The following is a 21,853-nucleotide window of genomic DNA, read 5'->3' on the forward strand; positions in this document are numbered from 1 at the left end:
CAGCAGATATCCTCTCTGGAACACTGCCTCAAAGAGAGAGGGAGAGAGAGACGGGCGGGGGACAACCCAGCGACAGTCACACTGAATTACACAGCTCAAACCAGCCAATCCCAGCAGAGCTGGGCGGGGATTATCAGAAAGCACACCATGCCCCTACAGCAACCAACCCCCCCAATCCACTGCATAAGTGGGCAGAGAGAGAGAGAGAGAAAGACAAGCGTAGGGGTAGATGATAAGGAGTGGGACGGTGAGGAGCGGTGAATGAGTCATGAGAGGTGGATGAGCTCATACTCCGCTAATAAAAGCACAAAGCCCATCTTATGAATGTACTATAACCACAATCCAAACTATATACTTATTATTCTCTATGGAATAGGTGATTCTGATTGGTCCATCGCATATGCATAATGACCATTAAACTGTATAACTGACAACTGTGGCAGGCAACTGACATCCTAACGTAACTGTGCTAGTTTCATGTCTTACGTTAGGGATGGGAAATTTATAATCACAATACTCTGGTGGATAACATATATTATGATACACACATTTTTATGCAAAGTGATTCAAAAACTACTAAAAAATAACAGAAGTTAAATTATGTCCAAGACTGAGAAAAAGGTACTTTTAATGCAAAAAAATTAAATCAAAGCAAAAGTAATTAATGATGGATATAAATAAAATCATGATTATTAGGGCTTGGTATTGATACAGAAAATCCCAGGAGATCAGCAATAACAGAAATACTCAAACCAGCACATCAGGCACCAACAATCATGCCACGGTCCAAATCACTGAGATCACATTTTTCCCCATTCTGATGGTTGATGTGAACATTAACTGAAGCTCCTGACACATATCTGCATGATTTTATGCACTGCACTGCTGCCACACGATTGGCTGATTAGATAATTGCATGGATGACTGTTGGTGCCAGATGGGCTGGTTTGAGTATTTCTGTAACTGCTGATCTCCTGGGATTTTCATGAATAACAGTCTGTAGAATTTACTCAGAATGGGGCCAAAAACAAAAAAAATCCAGTGAGCGACAGTTCTGCAGACAGAACCGTCTTGTTGATGAGAGAGGTCAACAGACAATGGCCAGACTGGGTCACTACATAATAAGGGGGACTACATAATATTAGGCAAGTGGTTTTAATGTTGTGGCTGATCGATGTAGTGTATATATATATATATATATACACACACACATACAGTGGCAAGAAAGTTTGTGAACCCCTTGGATTTAGCTGGTTTTCTGCATTAATTGGTCATAAATGTATAGACAAAGCACAATATGCTTAAGCTAACAACACACAAACAATTATAATCGTTCATGTCTTTATTGAACACACTTCACTAAACATTCACAGTGCTGTGGAAAAAGTAAGTGAATTCCTAGGCTAAAGATGTCAACAAAAGTTAAGAGTCAGGAGTTGGCAACCCGGGCATCCAATTAATGAAACGAGATTGTGGGTTAGAGCTACTTTGACTTATAAAAAGCACTCAAAAATTTTGAGTTTTCAATTCACAAGAAGCATCTGCTGACATGGACCATGCCTCGTAAAAAAAGAAATTTCAGAAGACCTACAATCTGGAATTTTTGCTTCGCATAAAGCTATAAAGGTTAGGTATTCATCAGTCCACAAGATGACTCAAAGGGCACACTGAAGAATGCTCAGTGAGATATAAAAGAACCCTAGTGTGGCAGCTAAAGACTTGAAGGAATCATTGGAACATGTTAACATCTCTGTTTATGAGTCTACTATATGGAAAACATTAAACAGGCATGGTGTCCATGGCAGGACACCACGAAGGAAGCCACTGCTTTCCAACAAAAACAATTCTGCATGCCTGAAGTTTTCCAAAGACCACCTTGACACTCCACAATGCTACTGGAAAATATTTTGCGGACTGATGAAACTAAGGTTGAATTGTTTAGGAAGAACACGCAGCACTACGTACCGCGTAAAAGGGCACCGCAGACCAGTATGAAAACATCATCCCAACGGTGAAGTACAGTGGAGGGAGCATCATGATTTGCTGCTGCTTTGTTGCTTCGGGGTCTGGATCGCTTGCCATCATCGAGGGAAAAATGAATTCCCAAGTTAATCAAGATATTCTACAGGATAATGTCAGGGTGGCTGTGTGCCAGCCTGTAGAAGTAGAAGTTGGGTGATGCAGCAGGACAATGACCCAATGACATCGAAGTAAATCCACTACAGAACAGCTTAAAAAAAAAAAAAAAAAAAATACACCTTGGATTGGCCCAGTCAGAGCCCAGACTTTAACCCAATAGAGATGCTGTGGAATGACCTCAAGAGAGAGCCGTTCACACCAGACATCCTAAGAATATGGCTGAACTGAAGCAGTTCTGTAAGGAAGAATGGTCCAAAATTCTTTCTGAACGTTGTGTAGGTCTAACCAACAGCTACTGGAAACACTTGGTTGAAATAATTGCTGCCAAAGGAGGATAGACCAGTTATTAAATCCAAGGTTTCATTTACTTTTTCCAAAGCACTGTGAATGTTTAATGGGATGTGTTCAATAAAGACATGAAAGATTATAATTGTTTGTGTGTTGTTAGCTTAAGCACATTGCGTTTGTCTATACTTGTGACTTTGATGAAGATGAGATTACATTTTGACCAATTAATGCAGAAAACCAGCTTATTCTAAAGGGTTCACATATTTTTCTCGCCACTGTGTATTATATATATACATATATATATATGTATATATATATATGTATATATATATATGTATATATATATCAAATTCATTATTCATTTCATGTATGTGTTTATTTAGTAAGTAGCCATGTAATAAATGCGATACTGTACTGTCAGTCGGTCATTCAGGATCATACAAGAGTCCGCCGCTTCTAGGTTCATTTAGAGTTAATGGCCGGCTGACTCTACATTATCCCTTTACCAAAAAAAAGGACTGAATTTCCTTATTGGACACTAAGCATTGCCAGGCCTGATCTGCTCACTGTGTAATCTTCCTTAATGCAACTCCTTCCAGAAACTTCCTGCTTCATATAGAAGCACATCACAGTCCTTCCCCTTCTCCCTATCCCCTCTGATACTCTAGATCTGCCTTCATAAATCACAATGACAGCACCAGCCAAAAGGTTGTGGATCATTTGCAAAAAGATCAGACAGAGATTACTTGTAATCAGTGTCTTTGTTTCAGTGTTTTGTCCCCTATTTATTATATCTGATCTCAGTCAGTTTCATTCTTAATTAATCTCAGATTTAAGACATACAGTATCTAGATCCATGTGTGATGCTTCATTCAGCATCTATAACACCACACCAGAGCTCTGTATGTGTGTTTAGGGGTGTGTGCTGTGCCAGCATTATTGTGATGTTCTTTTATTTCAAATAATCCTTGAGAGAACTGCATTTCTCCATTGATTGCACAAGATCCCCGTGTGTACATGGCCGGTGATGGGAAAGTACATTATTGCAAATGAAATGGCATAAAGAAAACAAGGGACATGTCGAAATAAATTTTTGTGGTAATCAACATAATGCCACAAATGCTGTCGATTGGGTTTAACTTGTATTGAACCCAAAATATTCTTTTAACACTAAGTTTCAATAACACTTCAAATTATCAATATCTGACAACAATGGTTGCAATTTTTTTAAGTGGTCCATCTACTCCTTTATATTGTCTCTGAATAAAATTAAAATCAAATTAATTGTGACTCAATCTTTCTCTCTTGTCTCAGTCTGATTATTCATCCTCTATATCCTCTGAAAGCTGTAAGTTGTATCCAGACATGCCAACACACACACACACACACACACATGTTGGTGCAGCTATCATTATGAGGGCTCTCCATAGACATAATGATTTTTATACTGTACAAACTATAGATTCTGTCCCCTAACCCTACCCCTAAACCTAACCCTCACAAAAAACTTTCTGCATTTTTACATTTTCAATAAAATATAGTACGTTTTTTTTAAGCGATTTTAATTATGGGGACACTAGAAATATCCTCATAAACCACATTTATAGCATTACCAGTTTTAACCTAAAAAAAGTCCTCATAAACCACTTAAACCTGCCCACACACACACACACACACACATCATGTGTTTTCCTTTGATCAATAACAGAGGACTCGATTCTTTGCAACCCTAGTGAGCAAAGAGCACAAACGGAGTGCTGGTTAAGATACCTCCCACCCGTTGACTTCCAGATCAATAAGCCAAACGGAGGCAGAGAATATGAAACTGCTGGAGCCAAGATGAAACACTCAGCTTTGAAACCTTCAGTGCTGCCGATACCCCAGCACACCTGACGAAACCCTCACACCCTGATGGATACCTGCACCAGGTAGGTTCACACAGCGACCCGAATCCTTTCATATAGATATGGCTGCCCTACGTGGCAGCAGCAGGAAGTTTGAGGACCGCTGTGTCTAGCCATCTGTCTGGCAGGAAGTGGAATTTTGACTGATCACTAATTGACAAGATTGATCTTCTGGTTTCCCAAATGTGTCTGGAGCAAAACGCTGGTCATAAAACAGGCGGAGGCAAAGAATGGCTAATTGTAGCCCCTTTCCTTTCTTCTCCCAAAACGAGACCAGTGAAAGTCCATCTGTTTGAGGGATCGCTCATACACTTCGACACCAAACACCTGATGGTTTAGATGAGTATGACATTCTCTGAGCTATATTAGCCCATAGAGAGGGTGAAAAAACATGCACAGAATCAAACACAAAAAAAACACAATTTGGCCATATTTGTTCATATTCTGGTCTGTGATGTCCTCCTAATATTGAAATACTTTCGGCTATCTCAGCTTAATATGCAGAGATAACTATAAGTAAGCCATTCAAAGGTTCATTCTTAGGTTGAATGGACCTTTGGCAGTTTCAAAAAGGTTGGTTGTTGACTATCATATTATTCTCATGTTTAAGTGTTGTGGTTATTCTTTTTAAGTTTCAAAAATGTGAAAGAAGTTTCATGTTTTAAAAGGGGTCATGCTGCCTTGACTGCTTTGCTGCTTAAATACGGGACAATGGGTGTACCGATGCGTTCATTTCGGCCAAAATACGTCCTAGCTAATACGAGATAGATGAGACAGCAGCCTTACAAGCGTACACTTTACCACTGTTTTTCGTTGTGCTCCTCGCAACGTGTTCTTCTTACATAATAAAATAATTCAATTACACATTAATATTTTGTGAGTAATGCTGTATTTCTTTGTCAAGTAACTGTGTAATAAGCACATCCACTCCACATAGAGTCCTGATCATGGTCTTTTTTGCAATAAACATTGCTGACGATACAATTACTTACATATCAAACAAGTACAAACAGATGAAACAGTAGTATTACATTTGTTACTCACCAGCATTACTGTCATGTTGATATAGTTGGCACTGCTTCATCTTTCAATATTCACTGATGAGCAAAAGCATTATGACCATTCACAGGTGAAGCAAATAACACTGATCATCTCCTAACAAGGCCACATGTCATGGTCTGGGTAAATTAGATGGTAAGCGGACAATTAGTTCTTGTAGTCCACGTGTTGAATACAGGAGAAATGGGCAGGAGTAAAGACCTGAGCGACTTTGACAAGGGCCAAATTGTTATGGCCAGATGACTGGGTCAGAGCATCTCTGAAACGGCAAGGCTTGTGAGGTGCTCCCAATCAGCAGTGATGACAGAGGTCCAAGGAGGGACAAACCTGCGACAGGGTGTTGGGTGCCCAAGGCTCATCGATGCACAAGGGCAACAAAGGCTATCCCGTTTGGTCTGAACCGACAGAAGGTGTACTGTGACACAAGTCACCGAAAATGTTAATGGTGAATCGCACAATGCATCACATTCTGCTGCGTATGGGGCTACAGACTGGTACCCGTGATGACCCCTGTCCACTGTTGAACACACCTACAATGGGCATGTGAGCGTCGGAACAGGACCTTGGAGCAGTAGAAGAAGGTCGCCTGGTCCGATGAGTCCCGTTTTCTTTTACATCACGTGGACTGCCATGTACGTGTGCACCGTTTACCAGGGGAAGTGATGGCACCAAGATGCACTGTGGGAAGACGACAAGCCAGTGGAGGGAGTGTGATGCTCTGGGTAATGTTCTGCTGGGAAACCCTGGGTCCGGCCATTCATGTGGAGGTCAATTTGACATGTGTCACCTACCTAAACATCGTTGCAGACCAGGTACACCCCTTCATGGCAATGGTATTCCCTGATGGCAGTGGCCTCTTTCAGCAGGATAATGCGCCCTGCCACACTGCACACATTCTTCAGGAATGGTTTGAGGAACATGATGAAGAGTTTAAGGTGTTGCCCTGGCCTATAAATTCCCCAAATCTCAATCCGACTGAGCATCTGCGAAATGTGCTGGACCAACAAGTCCGATCCACGGTGGCTCCACCTCGCAACTTACAGGACTTGAAGTATCTGCTGCTAATTTCTTGGTGCCAAATACCACAGGACACCTTCAGGGGTCTTGTAGAGTCTATGCCTTGGCAGGTCGGCGCTGTTTTGGCGGCACACGGATGACCAACAGCATATTAGGCAGGTGGTCATAATGTTTTGGCTCATCTGTGTAAGTTTCTTTGCAAATTCTGAATCATAAAAGTTCTCAAAAAAATCCTTGGATAAATGTCCCGAACAAAACATATAATCCCATACTGACGCGTTCAGGAACTTTGTTTAAATCAGCCACTCATTCTTCACGTTGGGGTCCTTTAGAAGGCTATGCAGAGATTCCACAACCAGATACACAACCACGTCTGGGGAATTTACTTGACATCTTCTTTTCATTGGTTAAAAGCAAACTGCAGTAACAAAAGTACCAACATTCCAGTGTTGAAGAACCTCTGACACTCTATCAGTTCACCACAATGATTACGTATGTTTTTGCAGAGCAGAAACAACAAATGCTCTTTTTGATTTGGAGAGGAAGTTTTGAGTTCTGAAACTTACAGTATGTTTTTATAATACACTGACCTCTTATGTCAAAATATCAAGGAAAATGCGATTCCTCATGTCATGACCACTTTAAACGATTAGTTGCAGTGCTGTACATTTGTCCCAGAGAATTCCAGAAAGTGCATTACTTTATTTTTAGGGATAACGAAGGGATAAGTCTTACTTATTTTCTGTGTGGTAATAAACATGTCACAGATACAGCCCATAGAGCTTAACTTGTATTGAACCTGAAATATTTATTTTAGCCACATTAAGCATTTTCACATTTACCTTTTTAACTAAACCTGTAAAGTACTATTTGTAATAAAAGTGCCGTGGATTTTCCTCACCATCATTTAGCTAAGTGTCCTTTCCAGACACAAGCTCTAACATATGCAATACAATAACATTTTAAAAAGACCAATTATTGTTTCAGTCCAACTGAAATCAAACTTTTATTGTGCTTCTAAATGTAATGTGACTTGTTGCTGAACAGTAAGTAGTCATCGTTGACATGTAAATATGGGAAGTTGTGCTAATGTTTTGGTTTTCTGACAACAGAAACTTTGAATTTCAGACAAGCCATTGTGCAGCTTAGTGTCAATTAATTGTATTTTTTCACTGGGCAATTTGGATAAGTTGTAGTATATTTTCATAGTATATGAAGCTCTTTTATCTCAAAAGATCCAAGCTGTGTGATTTCTCAAGATCTGACCCATTTAACATCACCCACCTCTTGTAAATACAAACCTTGTTTTAGAAAACCTAAACCACGCAAAAACATTATTTAAGATAATTAAATGTTCTTGTTATGTAAAATGTTAATTGAACTGTTGAATCTGCATGAGAAAACTGTCCTCCTCGACCTTATTTCCTGTTCATCCCACCATCATTCTCTTCACTGCTAAAAATCGCAGTTTTCTCTGAGCGATATGTGGATGCCAGTTTTAATTATAACATCATGATATTGCTCTGAGGTTTGAACAGGCTTTCAATCATTAAAATGGTTTCGTTCCATCAGTGCCCGCAAACACACTTGAGTTTGAAAAAATATTTCCTTCTCAAAGAGCTGTGCTGATGTGGGTGTTATGTTATATAATGTTACATAAGAACAGAGTGATGCATAATCTCAGCGCAGGCAACGAAACGGTTTGGCAAACACTCTGAACACCATTTATGATGAATGAATACATAAACTGGAACTGAGAGACCGGGCTACACTTGGAATGTTTAATTATTTTCTTACCATCACCACCACCATCAACTCCAATGCTCTTACACACAGAGGAGGATGAGATCAGAAGAGCTGGTATAAACAGATGTAAATGTTACTATCAATGCATTTGAAACTGTCATTGGCTGATACGCTAGTGGTTTTGGAATTTATATACCAACATTCTTCAAAGTTTCAAATAATTTTAAGAGTGAGAGTAACCTAGCAAATTGCCTTGTGTAGTGCCTAAACCTGCAGGTACCTTCTAAGGCAGAAGAAGGTACTTCTAAGTTTCTTTGACAGAAACCTGGCTTAAATGAGAAGAATATATTAGTTTAGATGAGTCTACGGCCAAAGGCTATTGTTTTAAACATGAGCCTCGCCTGAAGGGTCGAGGAGGCGTTGCTACAATTTACAGTAATGTTCTTGGTGTTACTCAGTGGTCAGGATACAAGTTTAATTCTTTTGAAGTCATAGTGCTTAATGTGACATCTAATATAAGTAAAAAATATCTGTCGTCTTGTACTCTGGCTACTGTATACAGAGCCACAAGGACCTATACAAACTTCCTTAGACAATTTGCAGATTTTCTGTCAGATCTAGTAGTTGCAGTGGATAGAGCTTTAATTGTTGGTGACTTCAACATTCACATAGATAATGAAAATAATACACTGGGATAAGCATTTATCAATATTCTAAACTCTATTGAGGTCAGACAAAATGTGACAGGACCAACTCATCGCCACAATCATATGCTAGATTTAATTCTGTTTTATGGAGTTGATGTTGAAAATAAAGCAATTCTGCCACAGATAAAAAACCTCTCTGATCATTAGCTCATCTCTTGCATGTTGCGCTTAGCTAAGGTCACTCAATCTACAACATGTTATTGATCGGATGGAACTATTCTTTCAACTACTAAAGATAGTTTTACTTATAATCTTCCAGATCCGTCTCAAATACTCAATAAGCCATAAAATTCAGAAGAACTTGATGTAGTCACAGAAAATATGAATAGTCTTCTCTAGCACTTTAGATAGTGTCGCATCCCTACAATTAAATAAAGTTAAAGGGAAAGCTCTGTGATGTGGCAGAATGATTAAACTCTTCACTCTTAAGAGAGCAGCTTGGAAAATGTAATGCAAGTGGAAGAGTAAAAACGTACAGGTGTTTCGCGGTGCATGGAAGGGTAGTGTCTCTAAATAGATTTAGGACATGTCCCCAGAACTTTCAAGCTGGCAGTTATCAAACCGCTTATCAAGAAATCACAGCTTGATCCCGGAGAGTTGGCTAATTACAGACCAATCTCAAATCTCCCATTTATGTGTAAAATACTAGAAAAGGTAGTGTCCTCCCAACTCTGAACATTTTTACCAAGAAATTGTATCTGTGAAGAATTTCACTCAGGATTTAGGCCCCATCATAGTACATAGACTGTACTTATCAGAGTTACAAATGACTTGCTTTTATCATCTGACCTTGAATGCATCTCTCTTCTAGTGCTTTTAGATCTTGGTTTTGCCAAAGACACCGTAGATCTCAACATTCTCTTGGATAGGCTTGAGAATTATGTTGGCATGTGTGGCCAGGCATTAGCATGGTTTAGGTCCTATTTATCCTACTGCTACCAAGTTGAAGTTGACACTAGAACTATGTACAGGTCGGGGCTGCACTGTCTCTTACTGTGCCTGTTGTCCTGTTTAAGCAATTTTTGTACCGTCTTGTACTGTTTGCACATGTTTGCACATGCACTTTATGTAGAAATGTGTAGGTCTTTTAGTTCTGTGTAGTCTCATGTAGTTCTGTGTTTGTTTTATGTTGTTTCATGTTGTTTTTATGTAGCACCATGGTCCTGGAGGAATGTTGTTTCTTTTCACTGTGTACTGTACTAGCTGTATATGGTTGAAATGACAATAAAAGCCACTTGACCCGACTTGACTTGTTTGTGTAAATAAACAACAAGGAATTTTCAGATGAAGTAGAAGTTTGGAGTCCCGCAGCACTCAGTATTAGGTCCTCTGCTTTTCTCCTTGTATATGCTTCTCTTGGGAGACATTATCAGGAACAATTGAATTCATTTTCACTGTTATGCCAACAATACTCAGTTTTATATTTCATTGAGACCTGATGAAATTTCCAAATTCTCCAAGTTAGCAGAGTGTATGGCAAAAAAAATTCTTCTACTCAATTCTGACAAAACAGAGGTATTAATTATTGGACCACAAACCTCTAAAAATAAGACGCTAGAATATAATTGGTCTCTCGATGGATGTACTGTTACATCGTCCTCTACAGTTAAGAACTTAGCTGTTGTGTTTGTTAGCAATCTATCCTTTGAAAATCACATTTCCAATGTTTGTAGGACAACATTCTTCCACTTCAGAAATATTGCTAAGTTATGACACATGCTCTATGTTTCTGATGAAGACAAGATAATTTATGCGTTGATGACCTCAAGACTACATTATTGTAATGCACTGCTAGGTGGATGTTCTGCAGGTTCAAAAAAAAAAAGCTTCAGTTGGTTAATAATGCAGCAGCTAGAGGGCTGAGTAGAACCAAGAAAAATGTACCCAATTTTATCGGTGCTACATTGGCCAACTGTTAAAGGTGCACTCAGTCATTTTTTGAATTTGTCATCTTGGACACTGACACCTAGCGGTGTGGATGTGAATTCTACTCATAGAATGAGGCATGAAGTCATTGATAACACATTTTAATGTCCCATTAGTTAATGTTTTACATGTAGTCTTGTGCATCCTCATATTTAAATGCTCCTCTAAACACCTCCCCAGCTGTTGCCGGTGTCTGAATGTTTGCAAACAGTATGTCGTTGCTCAACTCTTTCAAACTGCTTGTTGGCTCTGAGCAAAGAAGCACTTCTCCGTGAGTATGCCGGGCCTTTATGAGCCAGTTCTCCTTAGTGAATCTGTCTACCATCATGTCCAGCTCGAAATGAAACAAGAACTGTTACTGTGTAATGTCTGGACACTTGAAATAAGCAGAACAGTTACTGACTGACTGGTTATTCATATGACAATGTGTATTTAAGAAAGGCCTATACATTACAAGTTTTGTTTGATAAAAAAATAGTTATTAAAAATAATGAATGAAATGTTATAGTTACAACAGGACCAATTTCTGGATTGCATTTATGCCTCTAAAAAGTCTGTGTAAACACACATATAGCAAAAACTGTATTACATTTATTTCTGATTCATTATATCTGCTCTGTCAAAATATGAAATGACCTCATCACTTGGAAACTGACTACTGAGGGCAACATTTTTCTTCCTCAAAAGTAAGAATCTTTAACGGAACCATCAAGGAATCAGAATCAGAACTGGGATCCTGTTTAAAACACACATCAAAGGATGTGAATTACATTCTGCCTCTAATATGGAAAGTTCTTTCAGAATCTTAAGGATTCTGTTGAGGTGTTTGAACTGATAGTGGAGTGTTTAGAATGTGCAGTAAGTATTGAAGGTGGCGTTAAGATTAGAATGGTGCTGTGAGAGAGGGGAGTGTACAGCTGTGAAGTACAGTCACCTTGAGTTTAAAGCAGTTTAAAGCAGAACTGTGAGACATGAGTCCTGCTCCTCTATCTCTATCTCTCCTTCTACTTTCTTTTTTGCTTCCTCTGGTTGTCACACACTGTACTGCCGATCGATTGTGTTACGCAACTCAGCTACATTCCTGTCTCCCCCGCATGACAGGAGAACAAGGACAGAAACACACACATATACACTTAGATACAGTGCTGAAAGGACTGGTAAAGTGGTTGTACCTATATATCACTAGAATGCTTGCTTCTGATATCTAAGTAATGGAAAATGTACTGTCGTTATCGCAAACAGGGTGACCCAAAGGGGAGGGGTCTTGTATGTCCCTGAAAGGGTTAATTTTGTGAAAATGACCAGCATCCAAAAGACCAAATAATATACAAATGACTGTATACTACCCCACTTTTACATAGATACTTATTAAACAAAGAAATAAATTGTATTGATTTGTGATGAAATTTTTTTATGTTGTGAGAAGAAAAGAGAGTGCAGTTGGGCGATTCTCAAGAAAATATTTCTATGGTTTTCAATGATGATTCTCATTACCGTAACATTCATTTTTACTGCATTACAGCTGTTGTACAATTACTATTATTATTATTATTATTATTATTTATTAAAATCAGCGAAAATTAAAGGCTATATTAAGCGAGTGCTACTATGATGCATAAATTTAAATAATATATATATTTTTTCACGTTTCTGTAATGAGAGTATCATAATGACCATATTGTTTTTGCATTGCAGTAATGAGAATTAGGAGGTAAAATGTGTGTAACTGTCATAAAAATAATGTCACAAAATGTAAAAATCTTAATGGCCATAAAAATAGGCTTTCCTATCTACAGTATATGCAAAATATAATTTCTTGAGGAGGCCTGGGTAGTTCAGCAAGAAAAGACGCTGACTACCACACTCGCAAGTTCGAATCCAGGGTGTGCTGAGTGACTCCAGTCAGGCTACCTAAGCAACCAATTGGCCCGGTTGCTAGGGTGGGTAGAGTGACGTTGGGTTAACCTCCTCGTGGTCGCTATAATGTGGTTCTCGCTCTCGGTGGGGCATGTGGTGAGTTGTGCGTTGATGCCGCGGAGAACAGCGTGGGCCTCCACACGCGTTAGGTCTCAAGCCACGTGATCAATAACGCACTCAACAAGTCACGTGATAAGATGCATGGATTGACTGTCTCAGACGCGGAGGCAACTGAGATTCGTCCTCCGCCACCCGGATTGAGGCGAGTCACTACGCCACCACGAGGACTTAGAGCACATTGGGAATTGGGCATGCCAAATTGGAGAAAAAAAAAAAAAAAAAAAAAAAAAAACATTTGTATAAAAAGATATGTCTGAATGAAGGCTCTGAGGGTGGCCAAAATATTATGTATTTTTAATTTAAAAAAATTATGGATCTATTTTTGCTTAAAGAGTGAGAGTTGCACCTCCTTCTTTTGAAATAGGATATTAAGATAAGATAATTCTGTAGTTATAGGCACTCCTACTTTAGAAGAACAACACAGAAAAATCTGTTTTGTCAACTGATTTTAGTAACAGACCTACCTGTGTCCTTGTAAAAATAAAATAATGATGCTGCCACCTTTCAAAAGGTTTTTTTTTTTTTTTACCTGTAGGTTTGCTTTAAAATAATGGGCAAAAATTGTCATTGTCACAAAAAAACTGATTACTCAGTAAATACTGATCAATGGCATTTCATTTTTTGGCTTTCATCATCATTTATGTTTATCTTTCTTCAGAAAAAGTATTAACAAACTAAAAAATTTCAGCTGGAGGCCTCTAGTTGAATGATCCACCTATGATATGTCTATGAGAGCACATTATATATGTCAAAGCATCTTTAGTTTAGTGCTATACTCCCTTAGGAGTACATGCTAAGTGTGACGTGCATTTCCTGTGAAAATGAGCATTGCTTTCCAGACTGCTGAACATCCTCTGTGATTTCTGGAAATGGCCATGCTCTTAAAAACCTCTTTACTGCCTGACTCATTCAACCTGTTCACCTGCTCAAATGATTCATCAAACTAAATACAGACACAGCTCCAACATCACAGCTCTCTTCAAGGATACAAAGTGTTTATCTTCACTAGAGACGGTTCTGGATGATATCTAAACAAATGAGTTTAATATAGAGTCTCATGCGTAATTCATGAATCATAAACATTCAATGGAATATTGTATAACGGTGACTGCAGGCTTATAATTACTGCAGTGTCTTGTTCTGTGAGAAATTAGGTTTTGGTGGAAGAAAATTAATCAAACAGAATAATAAAACTACAGATATTTGAGAAATGGTCTGGTGTTATTCAATTGGCTGGTGGAAATCTAACATGTGATGCAACACTAGTGTGATGTTAAAGATGTAATGTGTAAAGTGTGTCATTGGAAGAGAAGATAATTTACATAAACATTTAGTCATTTAGCAGACGCTGTTATCCAAAGCGATTTACAAATGAAGAACACAGCAAGCAATTTGTCATACAAAGTTTAACAACATCTACAGTGTTGTACTGCCAAGCTCTCAAGGAGACAGAGAAGGATCTTTTCTTTTTTTTTGTACAGTAAGTGTAAGTTACAGTAAGTTCAATAGTAAGTACAATTAGTGTGGATTGGTTAAGTGCTCACGGAACATTTACTTTTAGAACTTGGGCAGCAGAAATGTGTTAACCGGTACAGAATCTGCTATACTGTTTATACCATGGCATATCGTGTCAAGGATCTGACACCAACCAAAAAATTATAGCCTTACCAAAATACTGTCATATCAATAGGAATAGAGCTGTTCAGCTTGTAGTCTAAAAACCCAGAAGAGGATCCGCCATGGGTTCCTTCAGGATTTTCTTATGGGTTTTTACCAGCAATGATGCACAGATCGTGTCAGTATTGGCAGCTATTCCTGCTCCCACCAAATTATGAGGGCTAACTCATTTTAACACATTTTAATATTAACACATTTCAGCTAACCTAGCTAATGTGATTTCTGTGTGGCTCTTATTACCTTCAAATTCTAAGGTCCTTGGATAATGAGAGCATCTTCACAGCTAGAAGGCATAAATTCCACTGAACTTCAATGTTGTTTCACTTTTCTCTTTTAAAGAGAGAATAATGTTGAAATTTCCAAGAAAATTATGCATGTTCTTCTGTGGCCATGAAGCAGCTGTTTGTCTCGAGAGCAGAGTGCTGATGAGAGACTGGTGTTATTTGTGCATGCGACAGTAAGAGGCACTCCTGACTCAAGTGAGTCATGCGAGAAAACCCGAAGAGAACGTGCATCTAAACCATCTCTCACTCCAAACAAACAGCTGTCTGTATCACTTTACATCAGGAAAATTCACTTTTTCTTTTGTCATAAATTAAAACTTGTAATCCTGACAGTAATCCCAATTTTTTTGAAAATGTATCTGTAATCTGATTACAATGGGTTTTTATGTAGCTGTAACGGATTACAGTTACCTAATTTTTGTATACTAATTACCTAACACGGTTACAAGTAATACGTCTCTCCCCAAGCCTATATATACACTACTGGTCAAAAGTTCTGAAACACACTCATTCTTTATTAGACTTTTTTTTCTTCACATTTTAGAATAATAGTAAAGTCATCAAAACTATGGAATAACATAAATGAAACTATGGGAATTATGTTGTGACTAAAAAAATCCAAAATAAATCAAAACTGTGTTATATTTTAGCATCTTCAAAGTAGTCACCCTTTGCCTAGAATTTGCAGACATGTACTCTTGACATTTTCTCAACCAACTTCTTGAGGTATCACCCTGGGATGCTTTTTAAACAGTATTGAAGGAGTTCCCATCTATGTTGGGCACTTATTGGCTGCTTTTCTTTATTATTCGGTCCAAGTCATCCATTTCAAAAAATTATATATATTTTTTTTTTTTTTTTTAATTTTAGTTTTGTAATGAAATAAATTAATATGTTGGCACAATTATATTTTTGGCTACAAAACTAATTTCAAACATTTAAGCATACGCCTTCAGATCAAAAGATTTTTAAGATCATGAGAAACATTTCAGTCAAGTGTTTCAAATCTTTTGACCGGTAGTGTGTGTATGTGTATATATATATATATATATATATATATATATATATATATATATATATATATATATATATATATATATATATATACAGTATATATACATATACATATATATACACACACACACACAGGTGGCCAAAAGTTTGGAATAATGTACAGATTTTGCTGTTTCGGAAGGAAGTGTCATTCAACTGATCACAAAGTATAGTCAGCACCATCACTATTTGAAAAAAGTAATTTTTGATCAAATCTAGACGAGCCCCATTTCCAGCAGCCATCACTCCAACACCTTATCCTTGAGTAATCATGCTAAATTGCTAATTTGGTACTAGAAAATCACTTTCATTTGCCATTATATCAAACACAGCTGAAAGCTATTTGGTTCATTACATGAAGCTTAACATTGTCTTTGTGTTTGTTTTTGAGTTGCCACAGTATGCAATAGACTGGCATGTCTTAAGGTCAATATCAGGTCAAAAACGGCCAAAAAGAAACAGCTTTCTCTAGAAACTCGTCAGTCAACCATTGTTTTGAGGAATGAAGGCTATACAATGATTTCATACAAAGGTGTACACTACAGTCTTCAAAGACAACTGGCTCTAACAAGGACAGAAAGAGATGTGGAAGGTCAGATGTACAAATAAACAAGAGGATAAGTACATCAGAGTCTCTAGTTTGAGAAATAGATGCCTCACATGTCCTCTGCTGACAGCTTCATTGAATTCTACCCGCTCAACACCAGTTTCATGTACAACAGTAAAGAGAAGACTCAGGGGTGCAGGCCTTATGGGAAGAATTGCAAAGAAAAAGCCACTTTTGAAACAGAAAAACAAAAAGAAAAGGTTAGAGTGGGCAAAGAAACACAGACATTGGACAACAGATAATTGGAAAAGTGTGTTCTGGATCTTAATCCCATTGAGCTTTTGTGGGATCAGCTAGACTGTAAGGTGCGTGAGAAGTGCCCGACAAGACAGTCACATCTATGGCAAGTGCTACAGGAAGTGTGGGGTGAAATGTCACCTGAGTATCTGGACAAACTGACAGCTAGAATGCCAAAGATCTGCAAAGCTGTCATTGCTGCACGTGGAGGATTTTTTTATGAGAACTCTTTGAAGTCGTTTAAGAAGTTCTGAACATTTTTTTTCTTTTTTTAATTGCAATAGTAATTTTTCACGTTATTAATGTCCTGACTATACATTGTGATCAGTTGAATGCCACTTTGGTGAATAAAAGTACCAATTTCTTTCCATAAGAGCAAAACCTGTACATTATTCCAAACTTATATATATATATATATTAGGGATGGCACCGATACCTGGATCTGTATCTGGTCCGATACTGACGTTTATACCCGGATCGGGTATCGGTCCGACGAGCCCAATCCAAATCCGATACTGCATGTTGATCATTGAAGATACTGTCAAGCTCAAATAATTACATAAATAACCTTCAAATCAACATTAAAGTAGTCCATATAACTCGCGCATTTTATGCAGGCTCTTACAGTCATCCAAAAGCTTTGTGAATTGCAAAAGGCTGTGTTTAATAATACATATACAGTCAGCATGCACAGCTAAGTAGTCTCTGGCAGCATGCTTTACTGAACAAGTGCCGCTCTGCCGACAAACAAATAAACTCGTCATATGCTGCTCAATGCAATATGTGGTCACTCCACACAAACTCCATCTCAGATGTAGATAATCAATAGTTCGGGCCGCCTATAACATGCATTGAGAACGACACCGGACAAGGATTTTACCAGATGTTGAATGAGAAGCGTATTACACTACTGTCAATTAGCCTACAAACAAACACATAAACACAGACTTCCTGGAGCACTCAGCACCAGACTTCAAAATAAAAGCCTCAAGAAATTACAACTAAAATTTAATCACCAATGTATTGTAAAATTATTGTTATTATTATTATAAATTACAATAAAATTGTAATAGATTGAAATTACTGTGATTGAAAAGTGGATTGATATACTAATAAAACTAAAATGAAATAAATAATAAATAAATAAATAAAGAGAGAGAGAGAGAGAGAGAGAGAGAGAGAGAGAGAGAGAGAGAGAGAGAGAGATACATAAACCATTTACAAGTCCAGATACAAGTTAAAATGTGTAAAGAGAACTGGCTTCTTTTCTACTGAAGACTTTCAATGGAATTACAGTTATTTTTGCTGCTGCATCCTGCAGACTAGTTAACAAAGTTTTGCACATGCTCTTTTGTAATTGTTTTCCTATTTTATAATGAAATGATGTATTGTTAGAGGGTTTTGTTTCTTTACACAAAGAGTACTCCCAATCATTTCCACATAATGAATTATAGATGTTCTAAACTCATTAGGAAAAAAACAACACTGGTATCGGAATCGGATAGGAAGAGGAAAAAATGGTGTCGTTCCATCCCTAATATATCCACATATATATATATACAGGTGCATCTCAATAAATTAGAATGTCGTGGAAAAGTTCATTTATTTCAGTAATTCAACTCAAATTGCGAAACTCGTGTATTAAATAAATTCAATGCACACAGACTGAAGTAGTTTAAGTCTTTGGTTCTTTTAATTGTGATGATTTTGGCTCACATTTAACAAAAACCCACCAATTCACTATCTCAAAAAATTAGAATACATCATAAGACCAATAAAAAAAACATTTTTAGTGAATTGTTGGCCTTCTGGAAAGTATGTTCATTTACTGTATATGTACTCAATACTTGGTAGGGGCTCCTTTTGCTTTAATTACTACCTCAATTCGGCGTGGCATGGAGGTGATCAGTTTGTGGCACTGCTGAGGTGGTATGGAAGCCCAGGTTTCTTTGACAGTGGCCTTCAGCTCATCTGCATTTTTTGGTCTCTTGTTTCTCATTTTCCTCTTGACAATACCCCATAGATTGTCTATGGGGTTCAGGTCTGGTGAGTTTGCTGGCCAGTCAAGCACACCAACACCATGGTCATTTAACCAACTTTTGGTGCTTTTGGCAGTGTGGGCAGGTGCCAAATCCTGCTGGAAAATGAAATCAGCATCTTTAAAAGCTGGTCAGCAGAAGGAAGCATGAAGTGCTCTAAAATTTCTTGGTAAACGGGTGCAGTGACTTTGGTTTTCAAAAAACACAATGGACCAACACCAGCAGATGACATTGCACCCCAAATCATCACAGACTGTGGAAACTTAACACTGGACTTCAAGCAACTTGGGCTATGAGCTTCTCCACCCTTCCTCCAGACTCTAGGACCTTGGTTTCCAAATGAAATACAAAACTTGCTCTCATCTGAAAAGAGGACTTTGGACCACTGGGCAACAGTCCAGTTTTTCTTCTCCTTAGCCCAGGTAAGACGCCTCTGATGTTGTCTGTGGTTCAGGAGTGGCTTAACAAGAGGAATACGACAACTGTAGCCAAATTCCTTGACATGTCTGTGTGTGGTTGATGCCTTGACCCCAGCCTCAGTCCATTCCTTGTGAAGTTCACCCAAATTCTTGAATCGATTTTGCTTGACAATCCTCATAAGGCTGCGGTTCTCTCGGTTGGTTGTGCATCTTTTTCTTCCACACTTTTTCCTTCCACTCAACTTTTTGTTTACATGCTTGGATACAGCACTCTGTGCACAGCCAGCTTCTTTGGCAATGAATGTTTGTGGCTTACCCTCCTTGTGAAGGGTGTCAATGATTGTCTTCTGGACAACTGTCAGATCAGCAGTCTTCCCCATGATTGTGTTGCCTAGTGAACCAAACTGAGAGACCATTTTGAAGGCTCAGGAAACCTTTGCAGGTGTTTTGAGTTGATTAGCTGATTGGCATGTCACCATATTCTAATTTTTTGAGATAGTGAATTGGTGGGTTTTTGTTAAATGTGAGCCAAAATCATCACAATTAAAAGAACCAAAGACTTAAACTACTTCAGTCTGTGTGCACTGAATTTATTTAATACACGAGTTTCACAATTTGAGTTGAATTACTGAAATAAATGAACTTTTCCACAACATTCTAATTTATTGAGATGCACCTGTATATAGATCTAGCTTTCGACACTTATTGAGGGACTCATAATCAACTATTACACAAGGTGCAAACATTTATTGATGCTCAAGAAGGCAACACACTACTATATGCATACTATGCTTAATGTAAATATCTGCTTTTGTAGATTCTGAAGGGCAGTACTAAATAAAAAAATAATCTCTTATATTTGTATAAATTATGAAAGGGGTGTGAACATTGGAGACCTAAGGGAAGGCAAACTTATGTATTTTATCAACTATATATACTGTTATTAAACCTCCGATTAATGGGTTATCAACTGTCTTCCTTTTCTTCTGCTTTCTATCTTGTTTCTGAACAACAATCTAAATCGAGCAGTTACTTGATTTGGCAACTAAAACAGTCATTTTGGCTCCTTAATGTTTCAGTTAAGGAGCCAATGGCTCCTATCATGTACAACCACTGGGATATTGTTGGGGGCCAGGGTGGGATTAGGGACTGGGAGGGGTAATAGTGGGGGTTAATGTTGATTCTGTGTATATATGTTTTGTTTTCCTATGTTCAAATATGTGAATCAATAAAAATTGTTAATCTGAAGGAGCCAATGACTCCTAAGTAATTTTTTAGTCTGGAGCCCTGCAGATAACAGTTGTATTCGGCTGAACTCGGTAGTGAAGCGGCTCAGACTCTGAGCCCAGGGGCTGTTCAAACAGATGGAACACAACAGAATGGAATGAAAAGTGAGAATTTGAGACACACATTTAAAAATGTAACTCCTTTCCAGACAAAGCGTTTAAATGCTGCCTTCACATGCTATTGGAATTATCACAAATACAAGTTTCTTACTCGGAAGTTGCACATGAACGTCCCCTCAAGTCGAAATTACGACTGGAAAACTCAGAGATAATTTTGATACCAGAGTTTCTGAGTTGGAACAAGATGTAAACTTTCAACATGTCAGAGGTGAGTACGGTTTCTGTAAAAAATGACAGGTTTTATTCTTTTTCTTTTCTTTTTTTTTTTTTTTTTACATACAGCTAACTGTTAACACTTGCCGTTTCGGTCATTCGATTATGTATATCAGCAACCATCTGATGCATATTGTACATTTTTACACCGTGAACATAGAAGTATTTGACCAAAATGTGATTATCGACAGCAAGCTAAGGGAGTAATATGTATTATGGTGTCAGAATAAAAGTTCCTCAAGAAATATGTATGAATGTACCTACCGTCCATGTTTCCAGTTCTTTACGACAACAAAGCACTTGAACGTGACGGACTCATAATTACCAGTTCAGAAGTGGGAAGTTTGATAATTTCCGATAGCACATGAAGGCAGCAATTGCTTACTCTGAGAAACACTGATAAGAAGGCAAGACCCAATGGCCAAGGACCTCCACCTTAGGGGCTGTTTGCACCGAATGCTTTTGCATTGATCCACACAGTCTTCCAATAGTTTTTCTATGTAAACATGCGCTAAATGGATCAAGTTAAAAAGAACTTAAACCTGTAAAAACTCATCTCTAAACAAATGCGTACTGTTAAACTTTATTTGTTGTACTGCATCTAGACTTTTTAGCGCAAGAAAGCAGTCAGCCTGAACTCAACGTCAGTGCTTGGCACACATCCAAAATTCAAATACACAGTTTTAGTATTCAAATGTGTGTTTTTATCTTAAATTGGACAAATATTCAAATTTTCGAATTTAAATTTGAACACCAGTTATGATTAATAAGCCAGCAACGTATATAGTCATGCTAACAATTTTACCGGCATTTTAACCGGCTTTTCCAATGTGCGCAAGTGTTGTGCGAATGACTATTTATGTTCTCTGCTTTTGACGTCAAAATCCGATGACTTCAAGTCTCAAGTAAATGTTTTGTTTTCTTGCGTGGTCGGAATTTTGAATAATATAATGATATTGTAGGTAGTTATCAGCGTATTAGTGTGCATGTAAACGCACTCAATGTAAACTCACTCAGTGTTTCAAAGCATACTATGACACACTGATCTACACATCTGTCCACTGTGTTCTACAAATGTCAGAATTCCTTTGCTTT

At 38.0% G+C, this 21,853-nt stretch overlaps 1 protein-coding gene across 1 annotated transcript in view; it reads right to left on the reverse strand.

The window, feature by feature from the left end:
- LOC127447421 (N-chimaerin-like) overlaps positions 1 to 21,853 on the reverse strand; it is a 94,902-nt gene that overhangs the window by 30,917 nt on the left and 42,132 nt on the right. The window lies entirely within an intron of this gene.

This window comes from Myxocyprinus asiaticus, chromosome 10, assembly GCF_019703515.2.
Source record: "Myxocyprinus asiaticus isolate MX2 ecotype Aquarium Trade chromosome 10, UBuf_Myxa_2, whole genome shotgun sequence".
NCBI classification, from domain to species: Eukaryota; Metazoa; Chordata; class Actinopteri; order Cypriniformes; family Catostomidae; genus Myxocyprinus; species Myxocyprinus asiaticus.